Source organism: Metopolophium dirhodum, chromosome 7 (genome assembly GCF_019925205.1).
Source record: "Metopolophium dirhodum isolate CAU chromosome 7, ASM1992520v1, whole genome shotgun sequence".
Taxonomy (NCBI): domain Eukaryota; kingdom Metazoa; phylum Arthropoda; class Insecta; order Hemiptera; family Aphididae; genus Metopolophium; species Metopolophium dirhodum.
The window spans coordinates 36842614-36864092 of record NC_083566.1 but is presented as its reverse complement, the minus strand read 5'-3'; the positions used below and the strand labels follow the sequence as shown (position 1 = coordinate 36864092).

General features: G+C 35.0%; 1 long non-coding RNA gene across 1 annotated transcript in view; it reads left to right on the top strand.

Annotated features, from left to right (window-relative positions):
• LOC132948931 (uncharacterized) overlaps nt 1-14176 on the top strand; it is a 92303-nt gene extending 78127 nt beyond the window's left edge. Inside the window, exon 8 of the long non-coding RNA XR_009665056.1 lies at nt 12617-14176. This is a non-coding gene — a long non-coding RNA (uncharacterized LOC132948931). The remainder of the gene's footprint in view (nt 1-12616) is intronic.
• Nucleotides 14177-21479: the final 7303 nt, after the last annotated feature.

Below are 21479 nucleotides of genomic sequence, written 5' to 3'. Positions count from 1 at the left end.
TACATAATGGAAATTATTTCGTTGTGGAACGATGTTTAATTTTTTTTTCATTATTTATGCCTTAGTATGCATTTCGTCGCTCCTCCAATCGTCGTTTTTCCTGCTGTCGATTAATAATGGAATATTTAAATGACATTTTATACCCTATTGTATTATAACGTACGATATTATCGAGAGGTGTATATATATATATATAATATAATAATGTATAGTCCGTGGCGCGAGTGTTTCTTCATTGATGGGAAAGTTATCGACTCGCGTTTGCGGAATTTTAAAGAACAGAGAGGGATCGGTTATAGAGAATTGACGCCGAGGGGGAAGAAATGAAAAAAAGCGTAAAATGCGCTGCTCGAGAAACATGTAATAATAATAATCGCGCCGACACCCCTATACTCACACGCATACACATATAATATGTATATTGTATATATATATATATATTATATTATATATATTGTTGAACGAAAGTTTTGCCGCAAATGAAACTCGCCGTAGTGTTAAAAATTCCTGCAAAAGCGTTCATTAAAATGTGTTTCGTTATACGTGTATGCGGTAGTATGTTTCAGTATCGTGCACAGCCTTTGTTCGGCGCATTCATTCTTAGACTTTATGTTATACCACACGTGAATGGTTTTCGGTCAAAACTGCCGTAAAATTTAACGACCTATTCCTCTATACATATGATACCCTCTATGCGCCAGTATTTTAGCCAGTTAAGAACTATACAGAATAATATAGTTATCTTATATAAAGAACTTTTCTTTTTTTTTTATCGAAAACTTATATCGACAACGTTGTGTGCAAATACGTCACGGTACGACGACTGATTTGAAATCTTTTTCGACGGTGCAAAAACGACGACGTTATAATAAAAAACACGGCTTTATCGGTTTTCATTTTTGTTTTCTCGTAAATCGTAATCGTCCAGCATAACGGGGTTTAGGCCCAGCCGAATTTTCGAGGCGAAAGGGATGAACATTCCAGTCATACTCTTATAAGTCCTCCTCCTTGTGTGTATATTATGATATATTACTATTATTATATTGTACAATTTCCCTCCCGGGACAAGCCGTAAAAAACGATCGGGCACTTAATATTACTATTTCAATATAACGGTGCCCCAAATATGATATTATATTCTATATTATACGCTGTTATCATTATTACTATTATTATTATTATTATTATCATCATTATTATTATTAGTGTACAGTTAGATCACATAGTCGCCAGACGTCCCCAGTTGTAATAACACGCGGTGGCGCGGTCAAGCAGCGATTGCTAAACTCCGATTAGAATAATATTATGTATAAACCGACCATATATTAATATTGTATAGTATAGTTTAATAATATTATATAGTAGGCAAGTAGTGCTGTGGTACGTAGGCGTTATGCATATTATAATAAAGTTATAATAACGGTTTGGCGGAATATATTCAAAATTAAATTTTACTCGGACCGTATAATATGATTTATCAGGTATCTTGGCCTGGGCACCAAGCGTTTCAAAGCAGCAGCGTATTATAGTGTATACAATGTGTATGTGTGAGTGCAAGCGCACGCGCTAAGTCCATCATGATATATTATTTTAAACGGATATTTTAAGAACTGGCCGTCGTATACTTGCCAGAAAATTGATTGTTTTTGTTTTCATAATATATAAAGTATTTGATAAATATTTGTGCATGCGATCCATCTGGTCGACGGTGGTGCCTGCGGCGGTGAACAGAATAAGGTAGCTTAAAATAAACCGTCGATTTGACGTAGCACGTGTGCTTCGGGCTTGGGTTCGGCTTATTCCCTTGCAGGATACGCGGTCGGTTATATCTATATTATTATCTACGTGTTATACAGGGCGCGCTTTTCGGAGGTAAGATTTGTAATAAAAAATATAATATACTATGGGAAACGTTTTTTTTATTTAAATATTCGTTATTACGGTAAACGCGTCATGAAAATAGATATTATTATATAGTTTGTAGTCATAACGTAGAGTTTTCATATCGTCAAAAACCCCTCGAAAAAAAAAAAAATGTATATTGATACAGTATATACTATTTTGTAGTACGTACATATTAAAATTATATACGAGCGATAACGCGACGTCGACACCGCCCGCGCGCGTCACGTCATACAATTTTTTTAGCCAGCTCTCCACCCCCTCCCCACATGGCCTGTCAGTCCGCCCACGCGACCGACTAGCGCGTGTGCCGCACCTGAGTCGCGACTGCACAACCGCCGCGGCGTATAATCCGGCGGGTTAGCCGCACACGGCCGTATAACATGATGTATTATAATATAGTAAGTATAATAATAAAACTGCTATAATAATAATACTATCGTATATATACAAAACGGTATAATTTATTGGCCACTGTCGTTCCAGCTGCCAACGCGTCACATGGCGTTGCACAAACACACATCGGTCCGCGGCTGTCGAATGTAACGTTATATATTATTATTATTATCATCATAGTGACAAGCGGCGGGGCGGCGTATTCTATAATATTATTATTATTCCTCTTCGTTATCTGACGCGGTCGAGTCCCCCGCACCCAAACCCGTGACGTCTGCAGCGACGATGATTTATTATAATATTGCCGCCGGTTTGAGCAAACATGAGATCGACAAAATGTATGCGCGTAATTCCATAATATGGTAGGTACGCGTCCGATCGTGTGTAGTGTGTGTGTGTGTGTGTGTGTGTGTGTGTGTACATCATATGCCTAAAGTTTAATATTAAAATGTACTACCTATAGTTAATTATTTAGTGTCTACTACATATTATTATATGTGTATAGTTGGTTTGACGCGTTTCGACTTTCGAGTTAATTATAATTATTATATTGAGTTAGGGGTTACGAACTTTGCACATACGTATATTACAATATAATATATTATTTTTTTTTTATATCCTAAAAGAATATGCGAGAAGTATTAATCCTTTTCGTGCTTGGTGATAACTGATAAGTGAAGCTTATAATTATGTTTTCGCAATCTATATATAAATTAAAAAGGTTTTGAATTTTCTATCAGCTCATTACTTTCAATGTTCGTAAAATATGAAGTTCGATTTTTGGCTCATTATTTTATGTAAAGCGTATTTTCGAGTGTTATAAAATTTTGCATATAAAACCGCTAACGAGTATATTTTTTAGCGCTACAACTCTCGAACCCCGATATCGACATATTATATGCCTATATGACATTTATTTCCCCTTACGTTCCTAACTTGTTCTTCGGTTCCGGTATCTCGGTTTCCCCGTAGAGAGACATCGTCCCTTTCTCTCATCTTCGGTTCGGTCTGAGCAAACCACTCCCTATAACAACTCCTTCAATTCGTCTCCCCTCTACGTATAAACTATATTATACAGTAGGTTATACACCTTTGAAGCCAATGGCTGCATTGACGTTTTTTATTCATTATTCTTGATTTAAGTTCTCCCTTATTTCAGGCGATATCTCCGTCTTTCTTTTTCAAATTGGGTCCTGCGCATCACCCGATATTGAACCCTTTGTTGATTTATGTTCACCTCTTATTATAATATTTCATTCACAATTTCATCAAAGACTCCGGGACGCCGCCTGAGGGATCTTCTGCAGTAATGATACGTTTAATGAATGTTCTCAACGTTCACTTCCAATATAGCACAGCTTCATAAGTTCCCCGAACAACCGAACGCCGATAGAGAGCACATAACAATAATTATATCGTTAGATTCTTACGGCCGAATCACCATGGCTACAATAATAATAATAATAATAATATTATATTACTAGCGTTGTCCTGCACTGTCCCCATATTACAATCAAAGAAGCAGCGGCGTTAGACATTGTTTTTTTCTTTCGATTCTGTAGTACAAGGGAGTGCCCGTGATAAATGACAGATGGCCTATATAATATCTATACACATGGTCGGAGTGGCGTATACGTATATGCATGTATATATATGTACGCTTCTGCAAGTCTGGTGTGTGCGCGCGTGTGTATACATGTACACGAGATTACGAGGAGCGACGGGCTCGTAAGTCTGGGTGAGGTGGGTCGGGGAGGGGTCGAAACCTTTTTCCGATCCCTGAAACAATACGACACGGCGACCAGACTACACTTAGCGTGCGTCCATTCCCCTTATACGCAGGAGCCGACGCGATATCCCGCGGCCGCCGCCGACTGCTGCAGCTGCCGCGACCCGCGGAGAAAATATAAAAATCCCCGATGCGAATGTGTCGCGCGCGTGGCATTCGTTTCATGTTTGCATTGCTCCGAGATCTGGCGAGGAAGAGGTTTTTGTATTATATTATGTGTAGTAAAAAAATATACGATTATTTTTTTATTCATTCCAAGAGCCGTGTGCGCACATCAACGGGTCGTAAAAATTGTCTTCTATATATATATATATATACGCCGTGGTCGTAGCGTATAACGTAAACTATGTTATTACACTTTACGTATATACATCGTATTCGGCCTACACGTGCGGTGTTGCCGGACCATAATAATACATATCGCCACTGCGATATATATATATGTACAAACAGTCAGCCGAGCCCCATCGGGGCTCGTTTTCCGAGAGTCATCGAGCACGCGACGACCGCGGCGTTTTTACGCGCCTCATATCGTGGCGGGTTTTATCGACGTTTTACGTCCGTCGTTTATGCCCCAAACGACGGCACCGCGCAGAGTACTTTATATTATGTTATTATTATTATATTCCCCGGCGGGCACGTTAGAGCGGATACGGTTCCCGGCGGTCGGCGTGTTGTTATATAAGTGAACTATATAATACTATATAATATGTATATATATATATATATATAAGCAAACACAAACTGATTTATATCGCGAAATAAAATCGACTCGAGCGAGCCACGATCGCGGACGACGAAAAGCACTATAAGCGTGCAGATCTTCCCGCTGTGCGATAAATACCCTCGAATAATAATAACAACAAAAAAACCAAGTATTGCGTTTTCAATAGGTATATATAGATTCCACAAAATATGTTGGTCTGTGCCTCTATGGGTGAGAAATTGTTTAGGAATTTCAGTTATTCTCTCTCTCTCTCTCTTTACCACTATAAGATTGTATTTGGGATAAAATAAATAAAGAACCACCCGACCATCCCTTCGCTAGCTCCCACCAAGAATAAAATTGATCGTTTTACCTCTCGACCGACAGCTTTCATTATAATAATAATATAGAACCCTATTTTCTCTGTTTTCGATTAACAACTCTTTTTGTTCCGCATATATATAAGCATCAGGAAAACAACACTGAAAAATGCAACAAATAAATAAACCGTTCGTAGAAATTCTTTTATCTTCTCTTTCATTTGCTACTCCTTTTAAACATTTATTTCGTGAACTTTTCACATTGAAATATGAGAAATAGTAATTTTTAGTTGGAATAGTATGAGTCTGCGTGCTTTAGTGTGAAATGGCAAACCCACTAAATAGTGGTCGTACAGAAATATTAAATTTTTTTCTCGAGCAATACATCAAAGGTTGAAATGTATTAAACATTAAATAAATATAATGAGTTATTTTTAAAATGTTTAATTGTTTAACGTTTTTACTAAAAAATAATAAGAATATTCTACCGAAAATATGTAGATAATCGTATTTAAATGATGATTACAGTGTTATATTATCTAACAAAATATAAAGACAATAAATGAATAAAACAATAAACTATAAAGATAGAATAGCGATGCTTCTTGAAAATGTGACCTAGGCATGTAAGACATGGACGACAAATTCAATTCAGTAAGTAGGTAGAACAAAATGTATTAAAAATAATAATAATATAAATGAGCTTCCTAGTTTATTATGCAGTTTATTACTTACATAAATCATTAATGGCAAATATTATAGAGTGTCCAACTTCTAACATATATGAATATAATATAGGTGTTAAACGACTAAACGAGTATAACTTAACCTTCAAAATACTTTTGGGTCTACACACAATTAAACCCTTTAAGGATATTATTTTAAAATGTATTCACTGACATTGACGTCATTCAATTTGTAATGAAATTACTCATTGTGCACGTATTTAAAATAAAAAAATATTATACACCGAGAACATTTTGTCCGTCAGTAGGTTTTAATCAAACCGGATCTGCCCACTTGAATAGTATCATTATCGGTCTTGTTATTATAATTATTATTATGATGTATGATTCAATGATTGGCTGGTTAAAATTAATTACCCATGTACCGACTAGATATCCGTCCAAGAGCTGTGTGTGTATAACGATAAACAGTATCAGGCACTTCTCACGATAACTCAATAACAAATTACCATTTATGGATAGATAAATATATGCATTATGCACTATGCACTACCTATATATAATTTATATTATGATTATAATATTTAACTGTTAGAGTAGGACGAAGAATATATCAAAAGATCTATTTTTTTCTTATGTTTTTTTTCTAATTATTATCATTATAATTATTATCGTGTAGGTACATCGTACATTGAAATTTCGAGAGTTAATAAAACGAGATTTATTGAAAGAATAAAAAATGATAAATTCACCATTAAAATTAAATACGGTTTTCGCAATAAATCATGGTGTTTAGCACTCGGCATTTAGACGTTTAGTTTAGTTCCGATCAATTCGAAAGAAAATGCATCATGATTTAATTATTATGTGGCCATAATGCTATATAATATACGGTCAGACTGTAATAATTTTATTTTTACGTTTCGTGTGATGGTCCGTCGTATAAATGTACAAGCTATAGCGTGGTGTTTTTGAGTGCAAAACTACATAAACTCGTGGCAAATGGAAAACTTAACAGTAAGAGCGGAACCCACTCAGTATAAGTCAAAACATTGAGTAGACTTTCTGTGAATAGGTCACAGGAAATCCTGAGATACGCGTAGATACATCTAGAGCTATATAATGTTGAACGACGAATTATACGCACACGAGAGCAAAACTTCATATTATAGTGCCGACATGACTTGTGGTTTTAAGAATTAAAAAAATCCCCTTTGCGTAAAAGCGTATTATTTGTATCATATTATGTATCAAATATATGAGCGACGTACAAATGCCGTTATACGTGTTGCATCATTCGCCGCAATCGCCGGCAGATTGAAAACACTTTACAAACGCCCTTTGAGAAACTACTCGGCCGGCACACCGTTAAGGCTGTATATAATATACGGCAGTAATAATCGTACTCTCGTGCTGCAGTGGCGACGCGATATGTTTAATAAAAATGTGGAGATGCTACAGAAAAACTCGCATGCTACAGTTTTCGGTCGATTGGCCATCATCGGAGTTACTTCCGTTTCCCTTTTGCCGCTTCAGCATTCATATTATGTATCGTAATAATGTATTATGTGGTAATAATAATAATAATAACAGTATAATATCCTAAACGCGATCGCTTATCTGATCGGAGTAAGTATATAACGATATAGGTCCATCCCGAAAAACACCCTCGGCTGGTCGCGAACGCGGGCGTACTTGTGCGTGTGTACAGTGACTCGCACACACAACAATTTTAACTTCATCTTTTAATATACTAGCCCACTCACTTTAATATCACGGAAAAACGAGTAAGCTAGACTTGTCGTGTATAGACAGTATTACGCGCTATAATACGGCGGCGGAATGACGGACTGCGCGTTTTGCAATTCGGTTGAGTAAAATACCCTCTCCTCTCCCCCCTCCCCCCGCTAACCCACCACGACAGATGTGGTCTACGGGGTAGGGAATTCATGAATGTTTCATTTTGTTCTCGTATCGCCCGGTCTTTTGTCCAAGAGTTTTTCTAAAATATATTATACGATCCGATGATAGAATACAACATCCCGGGCCGTAAAAACCGACTATACGCTGCAGTATACTTTTTAAAATATCAATTCGAACGTGACCTTATTTTAATTATTTTAAAATGTCTCGAGTCACATGATAATATTATCCTTACCGAGCAAATCACACATCACTACGAAACGATAAAATATTTAGATGTATAACTATGTAAAAAAAAATACTGAATTAATTGTAACGGTGGATTATGTATGGCGGGTAATCAATTTGTGGAGTTCGGTATTATATCGTCTGTAAAAAATAACTCAAGTCGAACAATCTGTAAAGTGTTCCGCGCCAACGTCCTACTTATAACAGTTTGGTTCTAATAAATCATTATGCGCGAATCGCGGGGCATACTGTCGTCAACGACCTGACGATTACAAAAAGCCGTCGAGCTTTTGACTTATCTAAAAAATTGGCAATAGCACGCGCCGCCACTCGTAACAAAGACGGGCGCCTATGGTATTGGGTCAAAAGCGATTTTCGGGTAAAAAAAAAAACAAAAAAAAAACCTATGATTTATCGATTCCAGAATCTCTGCGTAGTTCGTGCGCTGCAATAGTTTCTCGCGGGACGTTCGTTCACGCACAGTTGTATAATACCGTGCGCTGCCGAGAACCGACAGACCGGCGCGACGATAACAGATCATCCGTTTTTGTTCTATTTCCGACGACTCGCCACCGAAAATACAATAAAAAATATTTGTGTGCAACCATAATGTCATCCGTATATATACCGTCTGAACGCCGCGGCGATCATCAATAACCCGAAAAAACGCTGAACGGCGGCGCGGCGCTTTGTGTGCGGCGGAAAGCTTTCTTTTTTTCTGGTTAATTTATTTTATTTTTTATTTATAACATTGACAAACTAGTTTTCGCGGGCACTCCCTTCACCGCCCCCACATCATCACCACGCACGCACAGACAGTCTTAAACATAGTACTATGCACAGAGTCCCGCAAACGTTTACCAACATTATATATGTGTGTGTGCGTGTGTGCGATACAACTGTGCAGTTCTCTGTAAAAGTATACTGCGCACACACACACACATTCAACACTACATATCGTAACGTTTATACGCGTGCACGTAATATTATAATCGTGAACTTGACGGGTCACGACGATGCAACGCCTCGAGGTCTCGGTGTATAGCGTATAATATTATCGTAACGGTATGGAATAATATATTATTATCACTGCAAGTTGACCGATGCAGAAAAGCGCATTAGCTCGCGATCGCTATTACCTACCATTATTACTATTACTACGACTGCCATTACCACAACCACTATAGTACCATCAACCGTCGTGATTGTGGCGTTTGCGCGGCCATGGCGTCTAATAAATCGATTTGCACGGCGTATTAGCCGCGACGACGCTGCACGCCGCAATAATATCGTTTCGTACGCTGCGAGTCCGCCGTTATGATATTATTATAATATACGGGCACGTTGGCCAATAAATCCGATCGGTTTTATCCTGCAGTCTCCTCCACCCGCGGTAAAGTTCAACGTAATGTCAGTAGATATATGCGGAGGAGTACATTATAGGCGGCAAACCGTCGAAGTATATTTTCTACATAACATTACTACAATTTCGATACGGTAACCGCGCAGATATTATAACAGTATGTAGAGGTACCTCTTATATTATATACGACTCTCTAAACGGGCCAGACGGTATTCGATTGCGAAACGTGCCGGTGTGGTGCCAATAACGGCTCTGTGGTTGTTATACAATTAAAAAATGCACGAAAGCGCTGACGGGGATGTTTCATTTCCAGTGATCTTTCATTATTATACGACCCCTTGTAAAAAAAAAAAATCGCCGTGGCTTTGCGTTAGACCGCCGGATAAAACTATCTCCGTTCGAATTTATTGCTTACCGTTTTTCAACTCAAATAACACACCTTCACTGTTTGTTTCACATGTCACATAATAATATTATAAATAAACTATAAACGACAATACCTACATAAAAATACAATAATTTCTGAAAACCGTATCAACGATGTGGAATAAAAACAATACTCAAAATGTCTACCTAGGTTGTAGTACCTACCTGTTATTTTTAATTCTCCATGTCCAGTCTGTTGGTTTTTTTTTCACTGTGAGGTGTTCGTACGTGGTTCCGTCTTACACTTAGCGCCAGACGTGTTTGAAATAAAACCGTTCTGTAAACATATCGTATATATACGATAAATATAGCGTGCATTACGAGTGTGCAGGGGACATGACGAATGCACTCGACGAATTTCGAACGATATAAAAATGGCGATACGCCGCCGCCGCTTTCAATTAGTAGAAATATAATTATCCACACTGAACGTATTTTGAATAACGATATTCTTCCGTTCGGCGGAATCACGTCTGGCCGGTTAATCCGGTGCAGTGTGTACGGTAATTGATTTTCAGCACAGTTAACAAGTCCGCCAGAGCGGTGGCGGTGACGTGACTTATAGAATCCCGCACAAATTCCACTTTGTGAGTGTATAATATATATATATATGATATATTTATAGATGAATAGGTGTTGTATATGTACATATATATATGTATATGCGTAATGCGGAAAAAGCAATAAATAGGATTAAATTTTCAATTTCCCAAAGTCGTCCACGGCCGCCCCTTCCACCCAGCGGGTCGCCGCTGTCGGCGATGTAGTTAGTTAGCACCGCGTGCGTCCCCGTGATTTAACGCCGTCGGAAACATTGCAAATCTAATCACGTACCAGCTACTACACCTATACTACGACTCGCTCACTCTCTCACCCTCTCTCTTTCACTCTCTCTCTCTCTAGTCACTACAGTCTACCCGTATCCGTCACGGGACCGGCGTCAAAAATAATCTGGCCCCGAGCGAGCGAGTGATTCTTCAATTACACGACATCGCACACCGCGCGTGATGCGTTGGTTATGAAAAAGGCGAACAGCGTAGCGTATAACTTATAATATATGTATATATATTTGGGTATATATGGATCCGGGGTAGACAGGCGGGCGCGATGAAAATTCGTAAAAACACATCCCTTTTGCCCACCGTTCGTATTATTATTATCATAACACGCGTGTGTGTACATAACTCGAGTAATTTCAAAACGGAAATGAAACACCACCACCCCTCGCGTTTGACAGAGACTGCTCCTCGCCTTATGAACGGAGGACGGGGGAAGCGTTTGTGTCACTTCGTGCCGACACGTAATGGCCGGATCCGGCATAGCACGGGAGTGCGTCTGCAGAAACCAAAACAAAGATTTTCGGAATTTTTTTTTCACCCTGTCGTTCGCAGTCTCATCGCAAACACCATACACAATAACAATATCTTGCATGTATACATAATAATGTAGTTCTTTGCGAATTCCGGTATAGGAAATCCGAAAGGATAATTTGCATTGTAATTGCGTGCGAAAATTTTTTTGAATTCGTAATCTACACCAATTTCAAGTTATAATAATTATGATAGCCACAATAATACATATATTATTATAATATAATATGTATAAGCACCTAATGCGGGTGTGTAACAATAACAATAACCGTAACTGCATACGTGTATAACGACCAATATTAAATGATCCGTAAAAACATTACCCAATGAAATGGGCTTGGGGCCTATTGCATAGCATTTGCATATTTGTTTTCAGTGCACGAACCGCCGGCAGAGTAATCTACACGAAACGCTTAGTGCTGTATGTGAAGTTCAAAGACAAAAGTTTTTACACGCAGTTTTTACATCGTATTTCGTGGTTTTGGCATTAGTTCGATTATATGCGTTCCGACTGTTACGCTATTTTTTTTTTTTTTTACTGTGCCGATGCACTTACACGAAACATAGACATAATGATTCGACGTGCAGAACGTTTAACATTAGGTCAGTATAGAACTATTCCCGTATAATCCACAACAAGGAATAATGTATAACTGCTGCATCCTGCAGGTCCATAAACATGTCATCGACGCCCGACCATATTTCCGTGTGCATTACGACGGAATAGTGTATAATATATTATGTCTGTCTGGTGTTTCGTCTTTTTTCCTGTAAAACAATTTAATCACTAGTTAGTATGGTTACTTTATGTCTCTCTGTACACAGAAGTACCTCCTACAATAATTCTCAATTCCTACAATAATAATCCGAAACATTAAACATCGATCATTCGTGATCGTTTCAATGAACAGTATGTACAATATTATTATGAAATGCGTTTTGACTCTTTTACTCCATAATTATTTACTGCTGCAACAATAAAATACTGTATAGTCTCGATTATATGCAATTTTTTTTTTATTATCATTACCTATATAAAACCCGCGGCAGCGTTGGCCATTGGGACTCTATAGCTATAGATATTATAGACAATTGTTCTGACATGCCATTTGTGCGTTGGTTTCTGTGGGTAATATAAATTATATCGTAAGCGCTATATATATTACATTGTAAATTTTTATAATACGCACTTATAAACGATACCAGTCCTGACCTATATATATTATAGTAAATTTGTTCATGTATATTGTCCTACAGTCGTCATCGTTGCGTAGACCGCGACGGCGACGTTTGTGCATTATTCAAAATATAATATTCATGGACGACAATAATATTATTTAATAAATTGTGTTATGCGATCGCGTGCAACGGTTTTTGTGGTGACGTAGGTATCTATAATACGTAATAATAAAGTCGTTTGGTTAAAAATCGGTAAATTTCGAGTCGACGAAAAACGCGAAGCGATCAGACTATATTATTATTGCGATATTTTATTTTGACGGTATAGGTAAGGTACGTCAATGACATCATGGGCACGTATAAACTATGAACAACAATATGCGCGCACGTTGGCTCTAGAAGTTTCCACAAGCTGTCGGCGACAGACGTTGTTGTTGTTATTTTCTATCACCGATACGGACCCCATTTAATTCACCCTGGATATTGCGTGTTTAACCAAGGGTTCAGCAGAAATAATGTCTGTGACGACTGACGAGTAAAATCGCTCCATGACGTCCATATATTATATTTATATTTTATATATTATTATGTTACATTACCTGGAATTCGCGATACAATTTAAAGCCAATTTGTATTATCTTGTCCAGGTTTCATAGCTGACATTATTAGTACACTAGATTATATAATATTTTTGTAATATTGTTGTTATTATTAATATTGCTATTATTATTAGAATTATTAGTTTCCATTGTGTACAAGATGAACAAAATATTTCGTAATTTAAAAAAAAAAAATTAGTAAAAAAAATGTTTCTTATGTTGTGTCTTTGATGTCAATTAAATTATGAGATTATGCACCCTCTCGATATAATATTATATCTATTCTATATTGTATTGTAAAAGAGCGCACTAAAATTGCACCACCAAAATAACAATGTTGCGATAGGGATTTTTTATAGGACATGTTGTTAGAAAGTAGTTTATTATTATTATTTATTATTGTTATTAAATATTATTACTGTAGACACGTTTTATTGTATTTGGCTCTGCAATTTATTAACCCGTTTTGACTGTTTTCATTGTAAATCCTAATTGATTATTGTCGTCACAAAAAAATAGGTTACATAATATTGCGTTGTACGGCGAAAATGTTAAAATATAGAACGGTTTCTGTGAACGGTGGTGAAATTCTCATGCACCTGCATCCCCGTTTCACATCCCTCATGTATCGACATCCGGCACCGTGCGTCGCTTATGTCGTTGACGCGGCGCCACCCCTCCGTCGCGCAGTCAACTATAACAATATTACGGACACGCGTGTCTTATCGTGACCGTTTTTATGAAATTGTATTACCTACATAGACAGAGGAGTATAATATCTTTGAAGTCCAGGCAGAGCAATCGATTTGAAATAAGTCCGTTATACACGGTCCAATGGTCGCTATGGGCAGAGTGCTTTATCTCGCGCCCAGCACACCTCGTGTGTTCAACGGCGCGCGCCAAAATGGAAACTTGTAATCGTTAATGTGTGTGTGTGTGTATGTGTGTCATCTCAAGTGGATACGATTATTTCACAATGTTGGCGGGCCTGACTCATTGCTCAACCTGTGTTATTTATACGTTATTAGGTGAGCAAAGTTTCAGGTGTGCCAACGTTGCGAACAACACAGAACCACGCCGACCAACCGCAACGATCCATGGTATAACCATCCACATGTCGCCTGAAACTTGCTTTGACCTAAGTACATTTGCATCAAGGTGAGCAAAGTTTCAGGCGTGTAAGTGAGATCGGACTAAAGTCGTCTCGCCGAGCAGTGACAGCTGAACCACGTGATGGACAACGTCTGTAATAACTGTATTATTATAATATTATATATATAGGTCCTAGGTGTCTAATTTTATTTCTGTTTTATTATTTTTCACCTATTATTGCATAATAAATAATAGGTAATTGTATTTTATTTAATATTATAACATCACGTCTGTGATCATTTTGGTGTCATTTAACATATTATATACAGGTAACAATATAGTTAAACCATCTAAACAAAAAATTCATAGTAAGTATATTTGATAAATTACATAAATAGTGTGGAAAGAAAAAAAATATTGATGGAAGAAGCAGCTCATTATTGACACTTAATTTGATTATATTTTATTATAGGTCTGAATAACCAGGTACCCGCGGTATTATAGGGGATCAGGATACCATGTTCTTTTAAGCCTGCGTCGGGGATCGAAATATGTATTATTTAAAACAATATTTATACTGCAGGTTTAATAATATAATATTATAATACATGTATATACCTGTATTATAATTTATTTATTTTGTCACGCCTGCACGGAAAGTTTGGTTTTCGATAGCGGTTGAAGCGTTGGAAAGCGTAATTTTTCAGTCCAGCGGGCGGTAAAGTGGGAATCTTTAATAGTGCCGGGCGATAAAGTGGAAATCCCCAAAAATGCCGGGTGGTAAAATGGAAATCCCCAAAATTGCTGGACACGTATATCTCGAGTGTATCCCCTACACAATAACCAGACACTGAAATCTATACCACGGTCCATACAAAACATAAACTTTTGGTTACATCTTAAATACTCATATTATAACCTTCTCGCATGACGCATAAACATTTTTCTTTCATGAAATTGTTTTCATAGAATAATCTGGTTGTTGACATAGATCTCTGAATAGTGCATTATACTGCATTACCTTTGCCGTAATCAATTAGTGCATTACCTTTGCAGTGATCAATAGTGATTACTGATTGCTATTGAGTAGTGATTACATTTTTCTTATTCTTATTTTATTTTAATATAATAATTATTATTTACACTACAATCTTTACCACGGTCCTCACACAACATACATTTTTGGTTACATCTTATATTCATAGTATAACCTCCATGCAAGACGCTTAAAATAAGCTAAACCGTTTCTTGTATGAAATTGTTTTCGTAGAATAGTTTGGTTGTTGCATAGATCCCTGAATAGATATCTTTTTCGTGATCGATGAACGCAGAGGAGTGAAAAAAAAATGGTACGTGTGGCTCGTGCAAGGAAACAATTTAAGTCTTGGGCGAAATGCGGCCCTCGTCAGTGGCTCGTGCCGCACATGTCGCCAGTGACTTAAATAGCTCACTTCCCGCTCTTGTCACACAATATACTATATTTATGACGACTAAAACACGGAATTGAATTCTTTTAAGAAATAAAATTACCGCAGTACCTATACGGCTATTATAATACGTAACCTATAGGTACATTAAGTGGATATTCTTTGTCGATAAAACCTAAATACATAATTACAACGTGTAAACAAGGGAATAGAAACTATTTCAAACGTGAACAATTTATTTGTACAGAATGATGACGTTTTTTTCAACACTTTTTTCAAAACGTTTTAAGCGCGGTTACAGTAAGTGGTAAACGGACATTATCCCTTTGACTGAATCCTTGAAATTCCGTAAATTTTTAACCAGGAAACTGAAATAAAGTGTGTATAGACAGCTCATTTTTAAACTGAATTCCAGCCGCTCAACATATTTTTGTGATGTTGTATTAGGTCGATGAAAATAATACTGTCCTATGCCAGTGTTGTGGAATTTCCAGAACCGTGTTATGCCTTTGATCGTTGGATTCTTTTCGTTTTTTGTCTTCTATGGTATGATAATATTATTTTTCCTTTTTTATCCTCTGCTAGTCTATTTTATCACCAACATTGAGTACTTCCACGATGACCGCCGTTTGGAATGTTTGTTATTGGTTTTAAATTGATATGGATCCACTTGTATAGTACTACAAGTGGAACGATGTGATTTTATACTAACCGCTCAACTTGAATACAATTTTGTTAATATGAATGTACGTAATTATGGTCTGTGATCCGTAGCGAAGTGGATTATTCATGTAAGCACATGTATATAAAACCACGGCGTGCACGTCTTCACCATCATACCGTGTACCATCCGAGCAAAATTAAGAAGAAACAGTAGTATTATTTTGTGATTTGTATAAGATTAAAAATAAACTGTTAGTTGATGATTTTTTTCCAAGAAATATTAAAATCAAACGTTTTAAATAATGTACAAGTACCATTAGCACAGGTTTGTTTTATAGTCATAATAAAAATGTACCTAATAAATGAACCAATGCATTTTTCTACTGTAATAATTAGGTATACTTTTAGGTATAGATATTGTTTTTAGATTTTTATTATATTCACTTATTTAAATTAAGAATTTTATAAAATATACAAACACTATTTCAAGTAAATAAATCTTTAAAAATAAACTGTATAAAATCTATTTCATGCTATTTAAAAAACAATGCTACATTAGTAGGTAAATCATAGATACCTACACATAGTTGTCTTTTATTTGTATTAAAAAAATGTGATAATTTATTAGAAATAATATACAACGATGATTTGCTAAATATGACGTCCTTATTATCCAGTATGATATTGTATTCAATCATGATTAAGAAGTCTATAAACAATATTAAGTCAGCTAAAAGTACTTTTTATTTTTAATTAATACATTAATTTAAGTTTATTTTGTTCACTTGATTTTGCTTACAACGGTATGCCTCCGGGTAGGAACCATTTGTTTATCTTAAAGAAAAATGTTATTATTTATCTTTGTGTATGTGGTTTAAGTTAAGTTAAGTTAATAAAAAAACAAAAGTAATTCATAATTAAGTTAAAAGTTTAAATTAACTTAATTTGTTAACCCTAATTAGATTGCTCAACTCGTCAAATCCTTACTGCCTAAAAGCCTCGGAAATTGCACTTAAGAAAATTCCTATTACGAATGTATATATTATTTTTATTTTTTACTATGCATTTAAATTACTTTCAAGTGGAATTTAAGTTGCATTTAAATCTTTAACTGTATCTTACTCGTCAGTTCACAATTGTGCAGCCCAATTGTAACTATCAACAAATAATAAGCCAGATGCTATTTATTAAGAATTTACAGTTTTATATAAAAAAAATATTATTATTATTTGTTATAAAACTCAATGTATTTTTAATGATATGCTCACATAGTCACATAATCACATATCATACATTTCTATATAAAAATATGAAAGTTAAGGTATATAAAATACCAGCCAGAGATCGGTAATTTAATGGATCGACTAGTGGACCAAGAGGGTTTAGAAGTCCCCGACTAAAATGTAGCCCTCTCCGAAAAAAATAAATAGTTTACCATGAAATGGCTTTTTGTTTTTATTGTTATTTTCATGTTACAGGTAAAATATACATTTGCATTAGTAATATTAATGTTATAAAATTCAGTATGCTAATAGTAGTGGGCTATAGAATTCAGGGTGGACTATTTCTATGATTGGCCAACTTCGATCACGATAGTGTGTCAGACACATAAAAAAAAATGACCCCATGGTTTTTTTCTTTGTATTAATTGTTCAGTTTTCGAATATAATATGTCCTCGCGTGACCCCTCCGAACATTTAGAGGAAGTTAATTGCCTAATCTTTATATCTGAACACGTTCTTCAACAGTTTATTAGTGTAATTTATTAATTTACCTATTAGGATCATACATTAAACTCTTTTGTTTATCATATGCGTCTTTACAGCATTAACACTTCTATATAAGTAATACATTTAAATAACTTTAAAAGTACTAGTACATAATAATATTATCAATATCCCGGCAACGGACATATTATAGGCTATAGTAGTCTTGTTTTGGGAAGATGTTGTAAAGAAGGACGTTGAGCAGTTGGGAGGTTGTTCCAATTGGAGAAATCTAGCATTGGATAGAGAAGGATGGAAGCTTGGTTGTGAGACGGGATGGTCTTAAAGGCCCAATAAACCCAAAAAAAAAAAAAAAAAATAGTAGTCTTACGTTCAATGCTTGTTACAGATGTCCCAACAAACGTAAGTATACTGTATATAATATTATATTTTATGCATCGCTTATAGCATATTAATATTTTACAGATTTTGTGAATTATCTATCTTCTTCAAGTGTTATTGTATTTAAGACAAAGAATTATACCTACACATATTAAAATATAAACAAAATTATTATTTAAAATAAACATATTAAGTAGGTTAGGTTAGGTTACAATAATTATACTTATATTAATAGTAGAAAAATAGCAGTATATTATTATAAGTTATATGTATAGAAATGTACATAAATATATATAATGTATGCATATTATAATATATGTTAATTTTTAAAAAATAATTTCTTATTTAGAACTAATAATCATTATACAAAATGTATATATAATGTAACGTCGATTAGTCTTTGTGGAGTAAAAAATCAACAACTGTTACTTAATTCGTTATCCTTATCATAGTCGTAGCGTGTTGAATTTGTTTTTGTTTTTTTAATGTATTATTAAAGATTTAATTTATTATTAATGTATTTAAAAAAAACAACTAAAATCACATAATCATAATATAATGTACGAATCGCGTTTTAATTTAAAACAAAATTCATTGTTGTTGTTTATTATTATTATTTTTTAATAACGATTGAGGAACCAGCTCAACGGTTGTTTTGCATAAATATAACGGAGATTGATCACGACATCGCCGCAGTGATTTGTAGGTAACGTTAATAGTATTATATAGCTGAATCATTGACAACCGCGTTCGCGGTATGGTGGGCCGTCGAGCGATAGATCCGATTGGCTCGTCAAAATATATTATCAGGAAGTGTCTGCCACGTATACGTAAATATATATATACCTACATTAAGCGTGTGTATTGTTTATCATATCCATTATCCGCCGCATTATATTGTTGTATTGTCTCCCATGTTTTCATTACCTAGTCCACGATTGCCTATCTTTTACTGCACTCTGACGTGATAATAACGACGTTGTTGTACTATATAGATGTCGTCGTATAATGATAAACACCTACCTGCCTGCCTGCCTGCCTGCCTGTTCGCTGCAACAACTGTCGTCTCGACGTTTCGAAAGTCAAAACTGACATTTCGTATAATCGTACAGCGTTTTGCGATTGGCGTTTATGTATATCAACATAGTTAATTTGTGTAGAACGTTGATCTCCCGCTGCACAGCGAATTGTTTCGCTGATAATAACATAGTACCTATATATCATGACCAATATATATTTTGGAATTCAAATGTTACGACACGTCTTACGAGAACTGCGCAATTCAGCTGAATTTTCAAATCTTAAAAGTTTAGAACCCTTCGGGCGTTTCAGTTAATTTGTCTTCGTAAAATTGACTCCGTGAAATTGTCGCCTGCACTTCGTGATACAGGTATGACTAGTAAAAATCACCACAAACACCCATGAATCAAACTCTAAATTGGCTATCAAAAAGTCACTACTTCTCAGTTGTCACGTTACCAAAGAGTTCAATATCACCAAAATTCACTAATTAAACTTTTTTCTCTCACACTATTAACCCCCTCAAAAATTCAAACGGACAGATGAAAATATTATGCAGGCTTATTACAGTTTTTGTACATTTTAAAATGACCATAACTTACTTAAAAATAAAAATATCAATAAAGTCCTCCAAGATGTCTTGGATAATAATCTTGCCTTTAAATTTTATCACGGGTTCAGTGTCAATTCACTCTAATTTTAAAAATAACAGAGTAAAATGGATTATTTTAAGGAATACAAATGCTCGCTATTCGTAAGATTTGCTGTGTTGTACGTTTTTATGTTTAATGGCGTCCTCTTAAGGGAGCGAGCAACATATTATGTACAACAATGATTAATTTTATTCGTCATAAATCATAATATAAGATTTTATTTCTGCGGTAAACATATTTTTCAGAAATAGTCATTCGGAAATATAATATAATATTTGACTATGAATAGTTTAAAAATTGTTTTTGTAGCTAATAAATAAATAAATACACTAGATACCGTTTGTAAAAATATTCCTTTCGAATTTCGGTTAGAAAAGCTATCACCTCGAGAGTAGAAAACATTTTTACTTGTGTGATTATGTTCCGATATCGTAGTATCGTTATCAGTGGGAAATTGCAAGACTGGTGGTACACGCTCTATGGATAAGTTTTTTTTTTTAAACGTGTACAACAATTATATTATATAATACGATTTTTTATTGTATTATAATAATATGTTCAAGAATAAAATCATTCTTAACGACACGAAGCGCGTCTAGTAAGTTGATTTTAAAAATACTACTCTTAACTAGCAGTGACAGCTGCTCGGTGACAGGGTTAATATGTTTTGTAATAATTTGAACCAAATTAAAATGCTAGCTGCTATTTTTTTCATTCTTATTTTTAACGTAGCGCGTCGTCGTTATACTAAATAATATATTATTATTTTATAGCACTCACGTCCGCCGCTTCGACCATTTATTTTCAGCAATCATTCGTCACGTTGTGTTAACTCTTATTATATTACATTGTTATATAATTATTGTTATACGACTGTTGCAGTGAATATAAATATATTGTTCGCTGCCACTGCATATTTTTAAACAGTAAGATAGTAATAAAATATATTTTTATAAATATATTTATTTTGTTTTTAATAAAATTGAGTAATGTTGTAGGTTTTTAGACTAATTAATATTGTACATTAATATTTTTTTTGTTCGTGATATAATGACTAATGATGAGACAACAAAATTGTCCATTCACTTTTTTAAAGATTAAACTCGTATAATTTATAATATTTATAGAACCAGTATAATACATTACCAAAAACATTCTAATGAAGTACATTTCAAAGTTTGATAAAAACCTTTATTACGACTTGCACATAACGTTGATTCGATGTAAACATTATTATTATTAAAGTATCACTCATTAGTCATTAGTAACATTGTTTAGTATTTATCTATGTTTCCCAACAGGTAAACGTTTTGAACAAAATATTTTCTCTTGGCGGGGTTTTTGGACAGTCCTGAATTGTATATAAAATAATAATAAAAAACAATATATGTACATGCAAAAAGCTGATTATGAATATTAATAATTACGGTTGATTGAAAATACAGTTTTGTATTTAAATAGATACGTAGGTAGGTATATAATAATAAATCACTAGCAGTGGCAATAGAGTTTATATTTTAATTTTGTTTTCATCGCAGATCATTCGTCATTTAAGTCATTTAATATTAAGTATTGTATTATTATGTACCTACCTATGTAATATATACTATACCAAACGTGTATATTGAA